Raw genomic sequence first — 10977 nt, forward strand, 5'->3', positions numbered from 1 at the left:
TGCTATCATCGAAGGCAGAAGTGATCGGGGAGACCTCAAGGAGACGGTGAGGCAGCGCAGGTGTTGAGAGTTAAGTTTGCTGTGGAAGTCGAGAGGGCCTTGGGTTCGTGAGAGCGCCCCCTTCTGGGAGCTGGCCGTGTTCCCGTGCCTCAGCCCTACGCATGCGCTGGCGCCCTGAGGCGCCCAGAGGGTGGAGGGGCGCATGCGTGCAGCTCTGTGGAGGCGGTAGTTTGTGTGGCGTAGACTAGACAGACGGGAGGCTGAGGGCCGTACTGAGGTGCAAATGGGATCTCGCTGGCAGTCAGTAGGCAAAGGTAGGACCGCCGCCTTGAGGCGGGCAGGGGGCTGGCAGGCCCCGGTGGTGGTATGGGGCCTGGAGCCACTCGTGGAGCTCCAGGCCGACTTCTTATCAGTGTTGTAGTGATTACTCATAACGTGCTCACCTTTTGTTATGGTTGAATAATATTCCATTGTGTATGCATATATTTTCTTGTTTAAAAAAATATATATTTATTCGTAAAAATTTTTAAGGTACACAAGTGTCATATTTCATGCACTTCCCATCCTACCCTACCCTCCCTCCTGTCCACACTTCCACCTTTTGGTTTCCTCCCACTATTTGTTTGTTTGTTTATTTATTTAGAAAGTCAGAGTTACACAGAGAGAGAAGGAGAGGCAGAGAGAGTGAGAGAGAGGTCTTCCATCCGCTGGTTCACTCCCCAAATGGCTGTAGTGGCTGGAGCTGAGCCATTCTGAAGCCAGGAGCCAGGAGCTTCTTCCAGGTCTCCCATGTGGGTGCAGGGGCCCAAGGACTTGAGCCATCTACTGCTTTCCCATGCCATAGCAGAGAGCTGGACCAGAAGTGGAGCAGCCAGGACTCGAACCGGCACTCACATGGGATGCTGGCACTGCAGACAGCGGTTTTACACACTATGCCACAGGACCAGCAAACCCCCCCCCCCCCCAATTTTTACAATGAGCTACTTTCAGTGTACTTTATACTCTTAAGATTAAATCTATGTTAAGATTTCAACAAATAATAAGAAAAAAAAAACTGTTCATAGCAGAGACAGGGAATCTCAAAATGTCATTTTTTCTTCTATTCGTTACATTTTTGGTACTCTGTTAGTTACCACAGATAAGGTAAAACCTGTGCTATTTGTCTTTTTGAGACTGGCGTATTTCACAAGGGAAAATGATTTCCAGTTGCGTCTATTTTGTATATCAGACTGGAATATATACAAGCTTGTGTGTATATACATACACACACATATCATAATTTCTTTATCCAGTCGTCAGCTGATAGACATTCAGGTTGTCTCCATATCTTAGCTATTATGAATTGAGCTGCAATGAACATGGGGGTACACATAACTCATTCATATGCTGATTTCATATTGTTTTTGTAAATTCCCAGGAGTCTGATTGCTGGGTCACAGTATCCCTCTTCCTTTTGCAGAATTTCCGTTGCAGATTTCTCTCCAAGTCTCCCCTGGGAATGTACTGCCTCTGCCATTTTCCTGCTATTTCCCCCTCATCTTAAATAGTATGTCTTCCCTATTCAACCTCCTTGGAATTCCACCACATATTTTTTTTTTTTTTTTATGGACACCTTGGCTGATTCCAAATTTTGGCTATTGTGAACAGTGCTGCTATAAACATGTTGGTCTATTTGATACAAGGTACTGAAGTCTTTGGGTCTATACCCAGTAGTAAGATTGTTAGATCTTACGGCAAGTATATTTCTAGTTTTTCAAGAAACTTCCATACTGTTTTTCACAGTGGGTATACTAATTTACATTCCATTTAACAGTGTGTAAGTGTTCCCCCATGTCCACATCCTCACCAGCATTTGATATTCTGTCGTTTGGATTTTAGCCATCTGACAGGGGTGAGTTGATACCTCATTGTGGTTATTTAGTTAGTTAATCAAGTGAATGGTGTCTTTTAAAAAAATTTTTATTTATGTAAAGTGAACCAATTTCATATATTTCATATATACAGATTTAAGAGCACAATTATACTTCCCACTCTACCCTCCCACCCTCCCACCCATACTCCTACCTTCCCTCCTCCTTCCTTCTTTAGTTTTTTTTACAATGACATATTTTTAGTTTATTTTATAATTACAAGGTTGACTCTCCACTAAAAAAATAATTCAAACACTAGTAAGTAGAAAAACCACTGTTCCTCTAGAGTATAGACAAGGCTGTAAACAACAATAATATCTCATAATTCATTTCTCTGATGAATAGTGATGTTGAGCATTTTTTCATATATTTGTGGACATTTGTATTTCATTGTTTGAGAACTGACTGTTTAGGTCCTTTGCTTATTTCTTGATTGGTTGTATTTTTTAATTGAGTTTTTAAGTTGCTGATATATTCTGGATATTGATCTTTTGTTGGATAAGTAACTTGCAAATATTTTTTCCCATTCTTTTGGATTTCTTTCACTCTGTTGATTGTTTCATTTGTTGTGTAGAGGCTTCTGATTTTTGATATCCCATTTGTTTGGTTTTGCATTTGTTGCCCATGCTTGGGGGTCTTGTCTGATAAGTCATCCCTACACCAGTGTCTTGGAGTGTTTCCCCTACATTTTCTTCCAGCAGCTTCATTGCCTAAGGTCTTCAATTTAGGTCTTTTTTCCATCTTGAGTTGCTGTTTATATGGTGAGAGGTATAGATCTAATTTCTTTCTTCTACATATGTGCATTCAGTTTTTCCAGCACTATTTGCTGAAGAGATTATCCTTTTTCCACTGTATGGTCTGAGCACTGTTTTGAATAATCAATTGGGTGTATATATATGTATTAATTTCTAGGTTCTCTTTTTTGTTGCATTGAACTATATGGCAGTTTTTAAGCCAGTCCCATGCTATTTTAATTACTATAGCTTTTTAGTATGCTTTGAAGTCAGTTATTGTGATGCCTCCAGTTCAATTTTTCTTGCTTAGGATTTTCTTGCTATTCTGGGTCTTTTTTTGAATCCGTATGTATTTTATGATTGGTTGGTTTTTAAAGATTTATTTATTTATTTGAAAGTCAGAGTTACACAGAGAGAGAAGGAGAGGCAGGGGGAGAGAGAGGTCTTCCATCCACTGGTTCACTTCCCAATTGGCCAGAAGCCAAGACCTTCCTCCAGGTCTTCCCACGCGGGTGTAGGTGCCCAAGGACTTGGGCCATCTTCTACTGCTTTCCCAGGCCATAGCAGAGAGCTGGATCAGCAGTGGAGCAGCTGGGACTTGAACTGGTGTCCATATGGAATGTCAGTGTGGCCGCCAGTGGCTTTACCCACTACACCACAGCGCCGGCCCCAATTTAGGACTGTTTTATTCTTTTAACTTTTATTTAATAAATATAAATTTCCAAAGTACAGCTTTTGGGTTACAGTGGCTTTTTCCCCCCATAACTTCCCTCCTATCCGCAACCTTCCCATCTGCTCCCTCTCCTATTCCATTCACATCAAGATTCATTTTCTTTTTATTAACTTTCATTTAATAAATATAAATTTCCAAAGTACAGCTTATGGATGTTTTATTCTAATTCTGTAAAGATTGTTGTTTGTATTTTGAGAGGGATTACATTGAATCTGTAGATTGCTTTAGGTATTATAGATATAGTAGAGATATTTTAATGATATCAGTTCTTCTGGTTCATGAGCAAAGAATGGCTTTCTAATTTTTTGTGTCCTCAATGGTATCTGTAACTAATGTTTGATAATTTTCATTAGAGATCTTTCACTCTAGGGTTAAATTTATTCCCCAATATTGATTTTTTCATAGCTATTGTGAATTGGGTTTCTTTTTTAATTTTTCTTAATGAGTTTTTATCATTAGTGTATCCAAAAGCTACCATTTTTTGTATGTTTATTTTGTAACCTGCAACTTTACCAAACTGGTTTATCAATTCTAACAGCTTTTTGGTGGAGTGTTGATGTTTTTCCGTGTACAACATTATGTCATCTGCAAACCTGGATAACCTGACTTGTTTCTTTCCAGTTTTGATGCGGACCTTTCTTTCTCTCTCTTCTTTTGTTTTCTCTTTTCTTTTATTTTTTTCTTTTCTTTTCTTTTCTTTTCTTTTCTTTTCTTTTCTTTTCTTTTCTTTTCTTTTCTTTTCTTTTCTTTTCTTTCCTTTCCTTTCCTTTCCTTTCCTTTCCTTTCCTTTCCTTTTCTTTTTCTTTTTCTTTTTCTTTTTCTTTTTCTTTTTCTTTTTCTTTTTCTTTTTCTTTTTCTTTTTCTTTTCTTTCTCCTAATTGCTCTTGTTAAAATTTCCAATGCTATATTGAGCAAAAATGGTGAAAGTAGATATCCTTGTCTTATTTGAAATTTAAGGGGAAATTCTTTTAGCTTTTCCCCATTCAATAGTATATTGGCTGTTGGTTTGTCATATAGAGCCTTTAAAATTTTGAGGTATATTCCTTCTATACTTAGTTTGTAGGTATTTTTTTAATCATAAAGGGGTGTTGAATCTTGTCAGATATGGTTTTTGTTCTTCGTTCTGTTGATGTGATTTAGGATATTTGTTGATTTGCAAATGTTGCACTATCCTTGCATTCCAGGGGTAAATCCTACATGATCATGATGTACAGTCTTTTTGATTTGGTTTTGGGTTCAATTTGCTAGTATTTTGTTGAGAATCTTACCATCTGTGTTCATTAAGGATATAGGTGTGTAGTTTTCATGTAATATCTTTGTTCAGTTTTGATATCAAAGTGATGCTGGCCTCATAAAAAGAGTTTGGTAGAATTTCATCCTGTTAAGTTTTTTAGCATAATCTGAAGAATATTGGAGTTACTTCTTTTTTGCATGTTTTGTAGAATTTAGTAGTAAGGCTGTTAGGTCCTGGACTTTTCCTTGTTGCAAGACATTTGATGACTGCTTTAGTATCATTGCTTTTATGGGTGTGTTTAGATGTCTATATCTTATTGATTTAATCTTGGTAGGTTACATTTATCCAGGAATTTATTGATTTTTTTGAGGTTTTCCAGTTTATTAGTATTTAGCTCTTTTTTTTTTTTTTTAAAGATTTACTTATTTATTTGAAAGGCAGAGTTACAGAGAGAGAAGGAAAAACAGAGAGAGGTCTTCCATCCATGGTTCATTGCCCAAATGGCTGCAATGACTGCGACTAGGCCAAGCCAATGCCAGGAGCTTCTTCTGGGTCTCCCACGGGGGTAGTAGAAGCCCAAAGTCTTAACCATGTTATGTCATTTCCCAGGTGTATTAGTGTATTAGCAGGGAGCTGGGTTGGAGGTAGAGCAGCCAGGACTTAAACCAGCACCCATATGGGATGCTGGTGCTGCAGGCCATGGCTTAACCTGCTGCATCATAGCATGGTCCCATATATAGTTTTTTAGTTTCTTAAGATCCTTTGCATTTAGTGGTGTCAGTTGTTATGTCTCCTTTTTATCTCTAATTTTATTTGAATTTTCTTTTTTGTCTGTTTTAGTCTGGCTAGAGGTATCTATTTCATTTATTGTCTCAAAAAACACATCATTTTGTTTTGCTGATATTATTTATATATATATTTAGTTTCAACATCATTTATTTCTGATCTGATCTTTATTATTTCTTGCCTCTTGCTGAATTTGGGGTGATTTGTTTCTGTCTTTGAGATGCATCATTTGATCTTTAATTTGAAACTTTTTTTCGTGTAAGAACTTAATGGTGTAAACTTCCATGTTAATACTGTTTTTGCTGTATACCACAAGTTTTGGTATGCTGTATTTTCATTTATTTCAAGAAATTTTTTAATTTCCATTTTAATTTCTTCAGTGGCCCATTGATCATTCAGTAGCTTGTTTGTTGTTTAATTTCCAAGTGGTAGAACTGTGGTGGGACTGTAGCCTGTGCAATGTGCGAAGTTGCCGGATTACCACTGAGGAATCAGTGGGTAACATGGTCAACTGTTGGTTGTGATTTTGTGATATTTGTGCAGGAAAGAGGAGCTGAGAATATTTGGTATTTTGAGCATTATTGCAATAACAACTTTCATAATCATCATATATGAGAAGTATACAAACATTTATTTTTTCATGGTATGTTTAGCTTTGGAGTGTGTCTTTGTGGGTGAAATGAGTTTTTGGGTTGAAAGTGCATGCTGATAAAAATAGAGTATTCAATTTCTCTTCTTTCAAAAAGTTGATGAAGACACTAGCTTTCACAAAGTATCTGTCGGCAGTTATTACCTGCCATAGGGATCTTGGTGATATAACTGACTACATAGGAAACAGAAGACAAATAGGTTGAGAAAGCATCTGCATCTCCTTCAAAAGTTAATAATAAGATTAAGAAGAATGTGTCTGAAGACTGATTTAATATGCAACTGTAAATTGTATGTTTACATAATGCCCTGTGAAATATAATTTATCATTTAGATAAAATGACTGTTTACAATGGCTTTCATTCATTTTTTTATTCTATACTTTTCTGTGCATCTGTAAAGACTAAAGCAGCAGCTGTGAATATGTTGGCTGCATCTGTAGAGGAATACCCACAACCACGAGAGATGCCTAGTTTATATTGCTGTGTTAGGATCCTGTAAGCAGCAAACTAGTTAATTTCAATAATGTCTTTTTTTTTCTATCCATTTTATAGATTCAGGTTCATTATGTCAAATGTGAAGTATTTCATAGTGTAGTGGATGATTTTGTAAAATTCGGTTCAAAGTTTCAAGATTAAAATAAAATTAATTTTGCTGTGTTGTACATTTTGGTTTTATTTAATTTGTTACTACAGACAAATATGGATGCATTCAGGATGGTATGAGCCTAGACTATTGTATTATTACAAATGGTAGAAAAAAGCATTATATGGAGGCAATATAGGTAGTAAATTAAGTAGATTTGGGGTACTGTTCTTGGTATTCATCAGGATATCCTCATAATTTATCATTGTTCATATTCTACCAATGATAATAAAAGCAAGAACTGTTAAAATTTCTATACTTTCAAATATATACAATATGGGGTAACCAAATATAAAGTTTCTATGTGAGAAGCTCATAATTTTCTTAAAACTAAATATGAAATACATGAAATCTGTTTCCTTTATATAAATAAATGAAAATATGTTGTTAGGATTTAGGTAAATATATCAAAAAACCTGTTTATGCATTAAACAGTACAAAGATATTGCTGATATTTAATATTCCTTAAAATGCCATTATTTGTAGATTCTATAAGTACAGAAACATTTACAAATAATCATGGTAATTAAAATAAAATAAAATAAAATAAAAACAAAAAATAGTTTTAGCTGGCAATGTTCTTTTAATCTGTGCTACCTACCATCAATGGGATATTAGACATATTTTAGGGCAGGAAGATTTTTGGAAATAAACCCAAATGCCTGCCATGTTATTGAGCTGTTTTTGTAAATGAATCATCTAAAATTTTTGTTATATTTATTGAACATCAGAATATATTTAATAAATGTATTTATGAGTAGAATACCAAAAAATTTGAACTCTGAACACTTTTAGTAAATTGCAGTTGTTTAATACAAGTTATGAACAGGAAAGCATTTCAGTGCATCCCTATAAAAGGGAAGATGGGAATCAATGAAATATTATTCTTCAAATGAAGCACATGATTTAGATATGAAATCCTATTGTACTTTGAAATAACTCAAACTGTAGGGAAAAACTTTTCAATGGAGCTCCTGTTTTCAACTGAATAAATTTATACTTTACTGGAAATGATTGCATTTGATTAGCTCTGTGCAATTTCAGGGTTTGTAGCTGATAAAAAATTATAAAGAATATACAAAACATAGAGAGATCTTTGAAGAGTTTGATTTTGTAAAAGCAATTGTGAAGTACCCAGCATGGAGACAAAAATCAGTATAGCTGGTGCCGTGGCTCACTAGGCTAATCCTTTGCCTGTGGTGCCAGCACCCCAGGTTCTAGTCCTGGTTGCTCCTCTTCCATTCCAGCTTTCTGCTGTGGCCCGGGAAGGCAGTGGAGGATGGTCCAAGTGTTTGGGCCCTGCACCTGCATGGGAGACCAGTAAGAAGCACCTGGTATCAGTCTTTTTGAGGGGTAAACCAATGGAAGGAAGACTTTTCTCTCTGTCTCTCTCTCACTGTCTAACTCTGCCTGGCAAAAAAAAAAAATCGGTACAGTTGGTCCTTTGTGTCTGCAGATTCTGCATCTGTGGTTTCAACCAATTTCAGATTGAAACTCTGGAAAAAAATAGCCTCTGTATGGACTTTTTAATCTGTAAACAAAGTGGTGTGACAACTATTTACATTCTGTTTACATTACATTGTTAAATAATGTTTATTAGAGAGAGAGAGAGAGAGAGAGAGATCGATCTTCCATCAATTGGTTCATTCCCTAAGTGGCCACGACAGCATGCTGGGCTAGGTCAAAGCCAGGAGACTAAAACTCCATCTGGGCCTGCCACGTGAAGGGGATCCTAAGTATTGGGGCCATCATCCTCGACTTTCCCTGGTACATTAACAGGGAACTGAATTGGCAGGAGAGTGATTTGTATTCTGCAATCTGATTTTGGATGCTAGTATCACATGTGGCAGCTTAATCCAATGTGCACAAGCCAGCCCCTGCTTTATATTTTTTTAAGTTGTATTTTGTCTTGTCTCTATTCTTTGAACAATGTAGAATAACAAATATTTACATGGTCTTTACATTGAATTAAGCATTATAAGTAAGGTATAGGTAGTGTAAGTATACAGGAGGATGTGTATATATATGGTACATTACTTCATGTAAGGAACTTGAACATCTGCAGATTTTGTTATATAAGGAGGGTCTTGAAACCAATCCTTGATGAATACCAAAGGACAACTGTACTTATAAGTGTATGGGGCTTATATATTTACAAATTTCAACATGAAAACATTAGAAATGAGTATATTCTCCATTTAATGTAGTTTGTTCTACTTACCTTGGAACCTAAAAGAGAATAATTTCTTAATTAAAAATTATTGCCTATGGAGAAATTGTCAGAAATTTGAATATGATTACAAGCAATTTTGTGAATAATTCAGTATTAATATTATATTAGAAACACATTTCAGAAAATACCTGTAACATGATTTTAAAGATATAATAGGCAAGAACAATTTTATCTCTTATGCTATTTTTAAATGTACAGATAGTTAACACAAATGTGTTTAACTGGTCATATATATTTGTTTTTATTTTTAGAAAGAATTTATCCATTTCTGGTAGTTTTTAAATAGAACTATTTGATACATCTAATAATATGGTGAAATAAAGTTGTTGATCATTAAATAAATCTCTCAAAAAGTTCATTTTTTAAAGATTTATTTTATGGGGCCAGTGATGTGGTATAGCGGGTAAAGCTGCCACCTGCAGTGCTGGCATCCCATATGGGGCGCTGGTTTGAGTCCTGGCTGCTCCACTTCTGATCCAGCTCTCTGCTATGGCCTGAGAAAGCAGTGGAAGATGGCCCAGGTCCTTGGGCCCCTGCACCCACATGGGAGACCTGGAAGAAGCTCCTGGCTTTGGATTGGCGCAGCTCTGGCTATTGCTGCCATATGGGGGGTGAACCAGCAGATGAAAGACCTCTTTCTCTCTCTGCCTCTGCCTCTCTCTAACTCTGCCTTTAAAATAAATAACTTTATAAAAAAAGATTTAATTTACTTACTGAAAGGCAGAGTTAGAGAGAGAGAGAGAGAGAGAGAGAGAGAGAATCTTCCATCCGCAGGTTCACTTCCAAAATGGCCAAAATGGCTAGGGCTGCACCAGACTGAAGCCAGGAGATTGGAGCGTCTTTCAGATCTCCCAAGGTGTGTGCACGGGCCCAAGTACTTGGGCCATCTTTTTCTGCTTTCCCAGGAGTGTGGGAAGTGGAGCAGTTGGGACTCGAATTGGTGCCTTTATGGGATGCCAGTGTCAGAGACAGTGGCTTTAACCTGCTATGCCACAACCCTGGTTGCCAAAAATTTCATTTTAAAAAGTAGTCTAGCTCTGGTTTGCCTTCTCCAATTGCCCAACTTATATGATAGATGATTATCTAGCTCATCAATTTAACGCTTGGAGAGTTCCTATTAGCATATTATCTGAGCAAACTATCTTTCCAAAGATATATATATCTTTATTTAAAAAGTAATTCAAATGCTATTTTTTCTCTCACCATGGTTCCTCTTTTACTTAAATATTTCAGTAGTACTTGCTAGTGGATGAACATTAATACAGAAAAATTACTTATATTTTGGAAATATTTTACATGTACAAAATGAGTATTCAAGGTATAAAGTGTTATGATTGTTTTTTTTCCTGTCCATGCCCTATGTATTCCATTCATTCTAGATTTTAATTACATCTTATCATTGTTTTGATTATGAATATTATATAGGTGAGGGATTATCAAAGTGCAGCCTGCATGCTCAGTCTGGCTCAATTCCTGTTTTTGTAAATAAAGTATCATTGGAATACAATCACAACCACTTAGTGTTTTTCTTTAGATCTTCACACTAAGTTTATTGAACGTTTTTTAACAATGCTAAGTAGCAGTTTTTTGGCAGCTAACATCTTTTAAAAACAAAATAAGATTCAGCCATTGAAGGAAGAAATTCCAGAATATTATTTCAGCATGACTCTTCCTGCCCCCAAATACAGCCTGTCTATGCTTGTGCACATTTTAATGCACATTCTTGGGGCACATGCTTCTATGGATTAAATGCCTGGTGCCTAAATCCTTAAGTTCTAATCCCCAATGTGATTTAGATGGTGTCTTTGATAGGTCATAAGAGTATATAGCCTTTGTGATTAGATGAGTGTCCTTACAAGAATAGATGGAAGACAGTTCATGAACCTGATTACTCCCTCTCTCTTCTCCTTCCTCAACCCTTGCCTGGGAATCTAAAATAAACCACTATCTTTTACTTACTACATTTGTATATCTTTTATATATATATATATATAAAATATAAAAAATATCCATATAATATATAAATATATTTATATACAATACTATATATATAT

General features: G+C 36.0%; 1 long non-coding RNA gene across 1 annotated transcript in view; it reads left to right on the forward strand.

Annotated features, from left to right (window-relative positions):
- The first annotated feature begins 214 nt into the window (after positions 1 to 214).
- Positions 215 to 10977, forward strand: part of LOC127490537 (uncharacterized) — an 87263-nt gene continuing 76500 nt past the window's right edge. Inside the window, exon 1 of the long non-coding RNA XR_007918531.2 lies at positions 215 to 314. This is a non-coding gene — a long non-coding RNA (uncharacterized lncRNA). The remainder of the gene's footprint in view (positions 315 to 10977) is intronic.

The sequence above is a fragment of the Oryctolagus cuniculus genome, chromosome 6, assembly GCF_964237555.1.
Source record: "Oryctolagus cuniculus chromosome 6, mOryCun1.1, whole genome shotgun sequence".
In the NCBI taxonomy this organism is placed as follows: domain Eukaryota; kingdom Metazoa; phylum Chordata; class Mammalia; order Lagomorpha; family Leporidae; genus Oryctolagus; species Oryctolagus cuniculus.